This window comes from Rhinolophus sinicus, chromosome 17, assembly GCF_057876585.1.
Source record: "Rhinolophus sinicus isolate RSI-liver-muscle chromosome 17, RSI-T2T, whole genome shotgun sequence".
Classification (NCBI taxonomy): Eukaryota; Metazoa; Chordata; class Mammalia; order Chiroptera; family Rhinolophidae; genus Rhinolophus; species Rhinolophus sinicus.
In genome coordinates, this window is record NC_142517.1 from 69,696,619 (window position 1) to 69,708,912 (window position 12,294).

The 12,294-nt window shown below is 44.0% G+C and overlaps 1 long non-coding RNA gene across 1 annotated transcript in view; it reads right to left on the reverse strand.

The window, feature by feature from the left end:
- The window catches only part of LOC148754811 (uncharacterized), a 71,204-nt gene extending 59,177 nt beyond the window's left edge, over positions 1-12,027 (reverse strand). The window contains exons 1-2 of the long non-coding RNA XR_016019655.1: positions 11,823-12,027; positions 3,043-3,144 (exon numbers count right to left, since the gene is read on the reverse strand). This is a non-coding gene — a long non-coding RNA (uncharacterized LOC148754811). The remainder of the gene's footprint in view (positions 1-3,042; positions 3,145-11,822) is intronic.
- Between the last annotated feature and the right edge of the window lie 267 nt (positions 12,028-12,294).

The following is a 12,294-nucleotide window of genomic DNA, read 5'->3' on the forward strand; positions in this document are numbered from 1 at the left end:
CAGGCAGACTCCACAGTCCAGGAGGAAAGAGTGGGAGGGCAAGGAGAAGGAGGAAAAAGAGGACCAGGGCTCCCAGTGCAGAAAAACAGCCTTGTGCGTGCAGGAAGGACTGCAAGGTTGAATGCCTTTCCAGGTAATTCCAAATGTTCCTTCTCTTTCATGCCAGTCATTATCCCATAACTTATTCCAGGAACCACTTGCCTAATGTTCCCGCTTTCACTAGACTGAGTTCCTGGAGTGCACACACCGTGTCTCATTCATCTTTTATTCATCCTACGCCCACACTCAATGCTTGGCATGCAGAAGACTACTAGTAGATGTTTGCTGAGCAAGTGATACTTGAGGACCTGGGATCGTCTTGAAAGTTACAACTAGTAAGGGATCCAGACAAAGGAAAATTCAACTTCTGCCCCTGCCCTACCCAAGGACGGGGGTTGCTAACTTTTCAGTTCACACACATATTATTTGCAGCTGCTTTCATCTCTTATTTGATTCCTCTGCTGTTCAAAAAGTTGCTGTCTGGGGACTCAGCCAACTATTACCCCAGCTCCTTGTATGCAGTGTGGGAAGAATGCCTAGAGCTGGTTCCACTGACGCAGTAAAGGCTACCATCTGATTCAGAAGAGGGCATTTTGTGTGGACTACTACGATTCAGTGTCTGTGATTTGGGGAGAGTTTGCACCTACCAACAGATCACAAGACATTACAGGGCCTAGAGGTCACAGGACGATGTATTCTAAGACTTTGGAAACACAGTTCATTGGAAGAGTTAAACTACTCACATCCATACATAATGAATGTGATTAGCCATTTGTGGAAGTAAACCAAGAAATCACTCCTAAATGTGTGAGTCAAAGGCTTGGGAAGACCTATGTTACCAACCAAGGTGAACTAGAAGAAACCTCAGGGAAGCAGCCAGGACAGCACTTAGAACCCAACCAGCTGAATGCGCACTGTTTAAAGAACACCTCTGAACTGAATGTCTGTTTGGGGGGTGGGGAGGGTGGGGGGAAACACTTAGCTGTAAATGAAAAAGGAGGTCTGTAGATGTAAACACAGGTAAGCCTACCCAGGCTCTATCCTGGACAGGGGTTTTCCTGGCCCCTGACTCTGTGACTGTGCCTAAAGCTTCTATATGGAGACACTTCTGAAGCTCAACTCATGTCCTTCATTCTGAGGGCGTGTGCTGATCAGGCCCAAGTGAAGGCCCAGTACTGTTATCAAGTGTATTTCTCAGGGTTAATTACCAAATTAACATTGAGTGTGTGTGTGTGTGTGTGTGTGTGTGTGTGTGTGTGTGTGAGAGAGAGAGAGAGAGAGAGAGAGAGAGAGAGAGAGAGAGAGAGAGAGAGAGAGTGATTTGGAGGTATACAGGCTTGTTGCTTCTGTATCGTCACCTGGGGCCGGTGGTGGGGGGTGGAAAGCTATTGTAATGATGTCAGAAGAGTCAGGATTTGAAGCCTGAAATGACGGTGATGAGTCCCTGAGGCAAAGGCCATCAGTCGACCTTCTCAGAAGATACTCTTCAAAAACAACAACCATCCCTTTGCTTCCTGGCAAGGCTGCACTTTTATCCAAAGCTCTCAAACTTTTTTGACTACGGCAAGAGGTCCATCGCTCACTTACTGCGTCTTCTACTATACGAAGGCCTCCCCCCAAAAGACATGCTTTAATCCCTTCATGGCTTACAACGCAGTCCCTCATAGCCCACTGTGAACCTTTTGATGGTCACTGTCCCAGTTGACAGGCCAACTTTTATTGGAATTTTACAGCAGAAGGATATCATCCCACCCGTGGCAATATGTTCAGCTCTGCCAGCACACGAGTATATACTGTACCCACTGCGGGCAGCTGTGCAAAACATCTCCGAGTCCTTCTGACGAAAGACGTCACCAAAGCAGAAAGTAACTCCGGAGATGGAGGGGGTAAAGTCTAAGGGGCTGACAGGCGTGCAGAGGCTATGTTTTTATCTGGAACGAGAGTAGAGTGGAAGGCAAGACCTGTGATGAGGGAGGGGTCTAGAGGCTTCTGGATAATTTACAGTAGAACTTTTAGGAAGCAACGGAGCCACCAGAGGTCTTTCTCTACAAAAAGATTCCCAGTAGTTTTGCAACAGCAACTGCTTCCTTTGCTTTGCTTACCAGCCAAGAACTTGGGCTCTCTCTGTGATGATGGAGAAGAGCGATCTGAAGGGGCCAGACTCGACTCACAAGCAGACCCCCCATGAGGAGTTGGACAGGAGTGCTGCGGAAAGGCTCTTTGGCCCCCAAAGTTCTCTGTGCCTGAAATTATCCTACACCAGGAACTCAAACCTAGACTAGAAAATCAAGACCCTGGACTGGAATATATTGATGAAAGGAGACATAGGGGTTCTGTGTAGGGGACCCATCAGGGCTCAAGCTAAGATCAAGAACATTTTGATGGAATGACAAAGGCTACCCAATTCTTAGGTAAGAACAAATCACAAGTAGGGAGAGGAGCACAGAAAAGAAAAATAGCTCCACCCAAGTGAAAAGAAACATCTCCATATTGTTTTTCCTAGAATTAGTGTGGCTACAGATATCATAGTTTAAAAGAAGAAATCATGTCTGTCATGTACTGGTCATGACAACTCATCTTTCTTACTCATTCCTTGTAGAGAAATAACTGAACATAATAAGCTGTAGTCTTTGCTTGCAGGATTCTTCTTAAAGCAATATATTAGGTTGGTGCACAAGTAATTGTGGTTTTTGCAATTATTTTTAACATTTTAAACTACAATTACTTTTGCACCAACCTAATAGTAAATACCTTAGTGGAAGACCGCAAAAAAAGACTGCTGACAGCTCCAGCTCCTTTTTAAGACAATGCACCCCTCACAAAGACAATGCCCATTATTTGAAATGCTAATACATACTCATGTATGGGAATTTACTCAGACTTGCCTTCAGAAAGATGCAATTTATGATAGTACAGGGCAGCAGAAAGTCACAGGAAAAAAAATAACATGGTTAGTGGTTATTGTGTGGCATCTTAAATTCTCATCCTCCTTCTGGCACTTACCTGTGGAGGGATGATGACAATCTGCTCCTTCTCACCACCATCAGTTCAGGAACAATGACCACACCTGTGGATGAAGTCGGTGCCGGTGATGACAGCAGCATACTGTAGACACAATAAGTAATTGCAAGAAACACAACCTTAGTTTTCCTACTTATAAAATGGGGCTATGCATAATCTTAACCTACTTCACTAGAAGGATGTTGGAATACCAAAAAAAAAAAAAAAAAAAAAAAAAGCCTAGCTAGATGTTCTAAGGAAAGGCATGGTACAAAGTATTGCATCTGCTATAATATGCTGAAAAACTGAAATAACTCCAGGACCCTAAAAGCTTTTATGCAGAAACCCATGCAAGAATTTCATTTTGAACCCCACGGACGTGTTCCTTGGTTGCTGAGTATAAAAATATCTTAATTAAAAAGAAATTGAACTATAAAAGAAATCACACTACAAGCATTCCTAGAGCCTGGCCTGAAAGGTAGTGCTAAAACGAGGCTCTTGCTCAATCATATCAGCTACCGCCTAATTCCTCAGGTGCTTTGTCTTTGCCTCTTGTCCTCCCATACCTTCTGGAAACCTGTAATCGTGTGTGTGAGTGTGTGTGTGTGTGTGTGTGTGTGTGTGTGCCTTGCATGCACACTGAGGGAGCCAATGAATGGGCTCAGGCCTCAGGGAGAACACAGCAGCTGTGTCTGGATTGCCAAGCTGGGCTGTGATTTCCTTTGTTCCTACTGCTGGAGCCTCCTTGGCTGATTAAGTCCCAGGCTTCTCCCAGGTTTTGTTGGCCCATGAATGGAGCCTCTTGAGTGCTCACTGGAGTGCAATATCATTGATATTTCCTGCTCTGCCTGCCTCCCTTCCTTTCCCAGCCCAGCTGACCTGATGGATTAATCCTGCTGTGTACTTGAAGCCTCACAGGCAGAAACGCAAGCTGGGGTAGACAAAGAGGGCTAGGGTTGGAAGGGACCATGGAGAGCTTCCTTCTAGGGTCTAAACTCCTCATTCTGCCTAATTGGGGTTAATTGAGGCCCAGGGCAGAGCAGTCAGGAGCCTGGCCCGAGTCTCGCAGCAGTGGGTTAGGGAGAACCTTGACTTCCAGAGCTTTCTACTCTTCCAGCTATAGGCACTGTCAGAGGGAAGCCTGCAAGAGCTCTGCGGCTCTTGCTATAGAACAATACACTGTATCTAGACAGAGAACAATAACAGCCGAGAACAATAGTGTATTTAGATACATTTTTTTCACATTCTTATAGCCAAGGGAGGGACCTGGTAACAAAAATCATAGATCTTTGAATGTACTATAAAGTTGTACACATGGAATTTATATAATGTTATTAACCAGTGTTGCCCCAATAAATTTAATTTAAAGAAATAAAGTAAAATCATAAATCTTTGTTGGGGGAAACCAAAGGGGTGTAGAGTACATTCTAACACGAGTCAGAAAGTTGCCTTGTTTGCTGGTGATTGGTTTGCCTGTAATTTTTATTTTCCTGCCATATCCCTCAGTCCTACATACATGCCCCACATCCTTGAGCTTGCAGATTACCTACCCTGAGTCCTGGTCAGAGACTCTGGCTTCTGACGATTTACCGCGTTAGAGACAACACTTTACAGCATTTATTACTTTCTAATATCACATTATATATTTATTTGTTTGAGTATCTTCTCTCCCTAAGCCTCCTTAGCACAAAGACTTTGTTTTGTTCACTGATGTATTCCTCTCCAGCACTTACAACACTATGTATCTATATCATAGTAAGCACTCAACTCTGTGTGTGTGTGTGTGTGTGTGTGTGTGTGTGTGTGTGTGTGTGTAATGAATGAATAAATGAAAACTATCTTCCTATGCACTAGCACTGGAGAAGAAAATCACAGTGTACGCTTGGCTAGATGGGGAAGGGAACAGACTTCCACCTTCTTTCTTCTTGGCTCTCAATTTCTCCCCAGTAGCCCCCATCCACTCCTCACCCCCAGAACTTTAATATCCTGGCTTCCTTTCCTTCTCCTCAAAACAAGCTGGTTCCTCATTTTCACAACAGAATATAAATAACTGAGGGCCATTTAAAAGCAACACCTTCCAGGGGGCATTTTAGAAAACGTCTACGACTTAAGCCAAAAGGATGAGTCCCTAATGGTAGAATTTTAGGTACTGGCCAAAAGAGGGGAGATGGGGTAAGAGGCAGTGGACCTTCCTGGAGCCAACATGTGAATCCAACATGTTCACAGCCTTTGAATTATTAGCCACTGAAACGGAATTCCTGAGACCCTTGACATTGAACATGGAATGGTGGCCAGACAGTGGCCAAACCTTATCAGCAATTAGACAGTATTGGAAAGGATTAGAGAAAAATAGGTCACTCGTATAGTGATTTTCTCAGTGTAAATTAGCAAGGCCTTTTAAAACGCAATTTGGCAATACACAGTGAGAGCCATATATATATATATATTTGAACCATTTTGTAAAGAACTTACTTGGTGAATTTATTCTAAGAAAATAATCAAGAATAAGAAAAGCTTTATGTACAAAAAGTACGCTGTCATATTATTTCTAGTAGTTCAAATTTGGGGAAAAACCTAAATGACAAATAACAATGAGAGAAAAACAATGTAAATGACACAATGACAAATCGGAGTTACATTGCATCGGACCTATTTACTAGCTGTGATAACTTGTGTAAATTATTTAACGTTGCCAGTATCCTTGCCTGTAAAATTCCTTCTCTTTAATAACAATGCCTAATCCATGAAACTGTGAGGATTACATGAGATCGCTGCAGATAAAGTACTTTACACGTCAGCAGGCACACAGTTATCTCCTCCTCCTGTCTCCTCTTCCTCCTCTTTCTCCCTCTCCTGCCTCTTCCTCCCCCTCCCCTGCCTATTATTATTATTTCAATACGAGGCATTATATCTTTGTGGAGTGAATTAGTAGACCAAACGCCTAAATCTCCTAAGAGTCTAGGTAAGTGAGGGTTATAGGAACTATATCGAGGCCCAAGGCCCCACTATGTGTACACATCTTATCAGTACGGGTTGGGAATTTGATTCCAAACAGGCACGTCTGGAAGGGATCTTTGCCCAGAGGTCACCTTACATATTCACCCCTAAGGAATAAAAACTAACTTGATGATACAGAATAAGACAGCGAAGCCCTTTCCTTCAGCTGTTTTGCTGGGTATATTCTGGGAGGAGAATTGTGGGCAGAATGGGAAAGGAAAGAGGGGAAAGGGTTTCAATTAATGAGAAAGCTTCTTCTGTGGCTTTTCAGCTCTTTCTGAACTTGTTTTTCACCGTGGAGCCCCTGAGAAAGATTTTACCCACTCCTCTTCTCCCATCCCTTCAACCCCCAACTCATTCCTCAAATCTGATGTTTCTGCTGGGTTGTGTAGATCCGGAACCCCTCAAAAACCAGGGATGCCTAATTGGGGAAATTCTGAGAGCCATCAGTAATGAACACTCTCTGGTCTTGGACCTCAAATAATAATAATAACACATCCATTGGCTCAACTTGTACAGCTTGGTCCTTTTCCTCACTGCCAGAGCCCCTGTCATGAGGGGTCTGTAGTCCCGCTCCCCGCACAAGAACGCAGGATATGGTGAGGCCAAAGAGGAACACAAACGTAGCCATGGATAGGGGGTTCATACCACTGTTTCTCGCTGGCGGCTGGGTTGGAGACACAGGAAGCAGGAGCCACATGATCCACAACCTGCCATCTGCTTCTCTGCCTGCCTGCCTGCCAACCAAAAAACCCCTTGCCAGTGTAGCCACGGCAGTTATGTTAGTGGCTAATGGCTAACCGGTAACAGCTGATGGCCACCCAGCCACAGCTGATGGCCATGTAATAACCGAGCCAGCACCTTTCCACGTGAGGCCGAGAGCCTGGAAACTGCTCTCTGGGACTCTGTCCCCACAGCCCCCTTATTTACCTACCACAGATTGGGCTCCAAATCTGGGATTTTTCTCTTTGTAACTTTTCATAGGGTGGTAATTTGATCACCTTGGCGCCTTGTCTATTTGTTTTATGGTTGAAGAAGTGTGTGTGTGTGTGTGTGTGTGTGTGTGTGTGTGTGTGTGTGTTGGTGAATATGTTTACAGTGACGTTCCTAGGGCTGTCCCCTAGTGCTTGGGAAGGTATGCCCATGGACAAGTTGGGGTACACAGTTCTTGCACATAGCTTGCACATCTTGAGCTTTAAGTATCTATTCACATTTGTATATCTGAGTATTTGGACACATTTGTATCAACTTTTATGTTAGCCAAAAAAGAATCACCTGCCAAGAGAAGCATATGTTTCCTACTTAAAAATTTCTAGAATGATGTATGATCTAACTCCCCCAATAAATGAAAGAGGAGGCAAAGCTATGTGAAGATTACAGTTATGCACAATACACTTTCTAGGTTATTTAAGAAAGCTGGCAGGAGCCCATCAAGATTTTCATGGGCCCCAAGTACTTTTGATTTTTTTGTACCCCTTCCTCCATATAAATGTATTAAAAATTATCCTTTATAACTCCATTGCTATATTCATTTTTTCTTCTGATTTTGTGATATAGTAGAACATTTTTGCAAGTCCTTAAAAGTAGTGTGGCTTCCTGGCTCTGTCCTTGCCTGGCCTAGTGGGGGTCCTCAAGGAGCTGGGACATGACTAAGGGGGCAGACTGTGATGAAGGGGGCCCAGGTCTCTTCCCGCCAAAGCTCTATTGCTGTAGCATTCCATTTCCAATTATTGAGCACTTAAGGGTTTCTCACATAAAATCTATGACTGTCATTTCGTGTTTGCCAGCAGGAATAAGATTTGTAGTGGTTTGGAGGGTGATTCTTGTAGTCAATCAGACTGAGAAGTGAACTCTAGCTCTGCCAGTTCCTGCCTTTATGAGCTTGGGTGATCATTTCACTTCTCTGAGACTCATTTCCCTCATTGATAGTATGTGGGAAATAATACCTCCCTCATAGTCGTGTGAGAACTTAAGGAGCTGGTGGATGTAAGGTGCCCTAGCCCAGGCCTGGCACTTGGGGAGCATGTACTGCCTAACAGCTGTTATACTGTACTTCTCATTTCTGTTTCGGGGCTTGTGCGTTGTATGAATTTAGTCACCTGGCTCAAAGTGCAGTTAAACCTTGGGGTTGATATGCATCCAAGTGAGTAAGAGTCAGGTGTGTCTAGTGGAAAACCTCTTTGGATGCTGTGAGACACACACTGGTTCTTTACACACCCAGCAGGCAGGTCCTGAACTTGTTGGTTCTCACCTTGTACTTACCCTTTGTCAGCTAAGCGCTGCACATACAATGTCTCATTCATCTTCCAAGTAACACTGCAGGACAGTTACAATAACCTTCACTTTTACAGCTGAGGAAACTGAACCTCACAACAGGTATGCAACTTCTCCCAAATCAGCCTGATGGGTTCGGAATCTATCTTTCTAATGCCAAAGGCTAGGGATGCTTTTCCCATTAATTAGGTTCACAATTCATTATCTGCCATGTCCACATCTAAAAATGAGATCTCAAAATCACAAACTGTTTTTGTTTCTCAAAACACTTTTGGTATAAAACCTGGTGTGAACTGATGAGGCTGGTTATACTGTTGCTTTATCTCAGTGTGATCCATCAAATTAGACTTCCCTGTGCACTGCTTTTTTCTGCTATTACGTATTTAACACGCAATTACGTATTTAACAAAGAAGCAATGAGCCCCAGACACAGTACAACCCAGCAACCCTAGCGGTGCAGGGCCCCATGTGTCCTTGTGATGACCCTGCAGAGAAAGTGAAGGCCAGCATGTTGGAACTCTGAACCATAATCCTGCAGCTAAGCCAAAGCAATATTCTGTGTGGGCTGATCCTAGATTTCCCATCCAGGTCCTGCAGAGCTGTTGTGAACTGGCTAAGCAGCTCTTCCTAACGAGCAAACTTGGGCCATAGCAGAGTAAAATAAATCTCCCAACTTGGCTACCAAGGGGAGAAGATTGAATTCTGCTGCTGACAAAGGGGCCCATGGGGACAGCTCATACAAAAGGCTAGGGCAAAAGAGCCAGCCGAGTGTCGTTTGTTTAGGATAACAAAATGTTTGAATTACATGAGCCAGCACGTACATGAGAGTATAGTTGAGTACCCCTCAGTACCAACTCCTTCCCTGACCTTTACAATGCTGGGATAGATAGAGGTGTATTGGGTAAGCAATTTGAACTATATGGGCTCAGGAAAGAGAAACAGAAGAGACACCAGCTCTTAGGATGAGGGCTTAGGACCTGGGACATCACTCCTTGGCATTTCCCTCCATAGAGAGCAGTGTGCTTTATCTCTTTCTTCCTGATAGTAGGGAGCTGAAACTCGGCCGAAATATAGCCTTTTCAGGTTTCTGAAATTTGGAATCCCAACCAGAATGTTCCATGGGAAGGAGCTGATAGGTTTGAATGTGGAGATTGCTGGTGGAAATGAACTGCCAAACTGTCATCTGTGAGGTCCCAAAAGGGCTGGTATTCCTTAGGGAGCTGTCGGAAGTGCATCTGGTGAGACCGGCATACAAGGGGACACACTAATGGCCCCTGGCAGGCCTTGGCTGTAAGCCAGGAGAGTCTGCAAAATGTCCTCCAGTGGAGAGGAAAATAAGTGGTGAACGAGCATTTAGTCATACAAGCTCTCAAAGCAACCCCCACCTCATCTCTCAGTTCTCTACCCTTATTCAAGAAATGGCTGAGAATAGACCTTTGGCTTCTCCCTGTTTGGGTGATGTCATTTCCATGTATGGACTTTGCCTTAGTGAAATCCCTCACCAGGACAGGGAAAATACTGCTTTTCAGATGGGAACAAAGCCTAATCTAACATACTCTTGGGCTTTGCAAAAGTACACTGAGTACCTTGTCTTTTATTTCTGGCATTGTCTCAGTTGAGAGTGGGGAGAGATTGGGAGACGAGATTCATATCAAAGAGGGTAACATTGAATGTGAGTGCTTGGTTATTTATTAGGTTCTCTTGTCACTTAGATGAAAAGACACAGAAATATCCCGCCATTTCCAACATCTTGAAGCCTGCGGAGACACTTGAAGGCCATCAGATGTGACTGCTAGTGATGGACTAAAGCGTTTTCACAGTTGGAGATTTATAGGTTTGGAAAGAGCCTCAGACATCATCGAATACTGCTCCTTTAATGAAAGGACAAGAACACTGATGCCCAGAGAGGCTAAAAGGGACATTCTTAAATGGCTGAACAAACGCAGATGAAGAAACCACATAATTCATCTATGTGGCCATAGAGGCATCTTGGCCTATAGCCCAGACCACTCGCTACATCTACCTCTTCTTGATAAAAGGGAAGAAAATCCACTCACGCAAGCTTCTCTTTTCTCAAAGGCAAAAGGAGGTAGGTGGCTGGGTAATGCCATGTGATGGCAGAGACGTGGGCACAGAGGCTCCTCACGCTCTGCTGGGAGAACATGGATATTCTGGGGAGCGGCTTGGCTCTACTTAGTCAAGGTAGTATTTACACACCTATGGGCCAGCCATGTCACTCCTAGATATACCATCCCAGTGAAATGCTTACACCATTCCATAGGGGATATACACAAGGGTATACACAAGTGTACTTATTCTGGAAGTCCAATATATTGTTTGTTTATAGAAAGCTTTAAAGCACAGTGATAGAGAGAACAATGGCAATGACAACGATGAATAAAAGGCAGCGTTTCAAGAAGGCTTATTTCCAGAAGTTCTTTCAAGGACGTTCCAGTTTCTTTAGAGGAGCAATACAAAATCAACCCGATCAACAAACAATATATAAACTCTGCTGGGGGCCACCGAGAAGTGGGTTACCTTCCTACATGGTCAACCTGAAAACACGGAGCATTTTCTTGAAGGAGCATGGAGGAAGGCAAAGTACAAAACTTAAGGTACTACAGGAAGGAAGAGCAAGGACTAGTGAGGTGCAATGAAAGGTATGCAAATTGTGGCTATCGAAATGTCTTTCCTTGAGATTCCAAAGAGGGATATAAAATACCCTCAGTGCATCAATTAGGTCACTAATGAATATGCTGAGCAACTGCCCTTAGGCAGTGGCAAACTAAGCATTTTAATAAAAATGGACAAGGCGAGCCATGCTGCAAGCTTGCTGACACTGGAGACCTCACCTGTGACCGTACTGGCCACTGTGAGAAGGGCTACCGGAATCGGTGTTTTTGTCGTATGGCCACTACCCTGGTCTTTCTGCACTGATGGAGGTTTGATAGTAACAGATCTCCAGCCACAGTGTTGAAAGCCCTATACCATTACAAGGTATAAGACAGAGGGACTGGGTGGGGGTGTAGGCCTCTGCGTCCTTATAAGGGGCAGAGATTGGGAAAGAAACTATAGTGTCTCCAAGCTTCTGGATGTCTTCTTTCTTTCCCTTCCTTTCCCTTTCTGTTGAATTACAGCTCAATGCCTCTTTACCTCTCTAAAGATTTTTTAGAGTCCTTCTGAGTGCAAGAGTTTTATGATTTACTGTCTGAGGCACAGTGGAAAAGAATCTTTCTCTTCCTCTCCCGTATTCACAAAGTCTTGTTGGGAAAGGTAAAAGAAAAGCTGTTTCCTTTAATTTCTAGAACAAGGACATTTGAAGGAAATGAACAACTAGGATTTAAATCCAAAACAATGATTATTTTTTGGTTTTGCATTGCTTTTCCCTAACTATGAGGACAGTAATAGCTGATCCTGAGTGGGCAGTCCAGTTAGTGGGCCACTCTGTTTTTCAGGGAGAATCTTCTGGGTGGGCTGAAAGGAGGGCCAAATCCAGGTAACTCATGACTTACTCATTCGCTCTTACTTTTCCAGACTTAGAGAATCTTGACATTGGGAAGGGTCCCACAGATTATCTGGTCAGCTCGTCCCAACATAGGGTCCTTGAACAGGTAGGGGATCCTCAAAGGCAAAAAAAGAAAAAAAAAAGTGTTTAAAATCTTTTTGTGGGTGGCCTGTTAGCTCAGTTGTTTAGAGCGCAATGCCCTTAACAACAAGGTTGCCGGTTCGATCCCCACATGGGCCACTGTGAGCTGCGCCCTCCACAACTAGACTGAAACAACTACTTGACTTGGAGCTGATGGGTTCTGGAAAAACACACTTAAAATAAAATTTAAAAAAATTAAAAAAAAGCTTTTCTTCTATAATTTTAAAAGTCCAGGAAGAATCATACATTTAACTTTCAACAAACTCCACAACTGGTGATAATGCCAAGAAATTCAGTTCTTAGCACCGAAAGTTCATGAGGAGTTGAGGCTCTGGTTG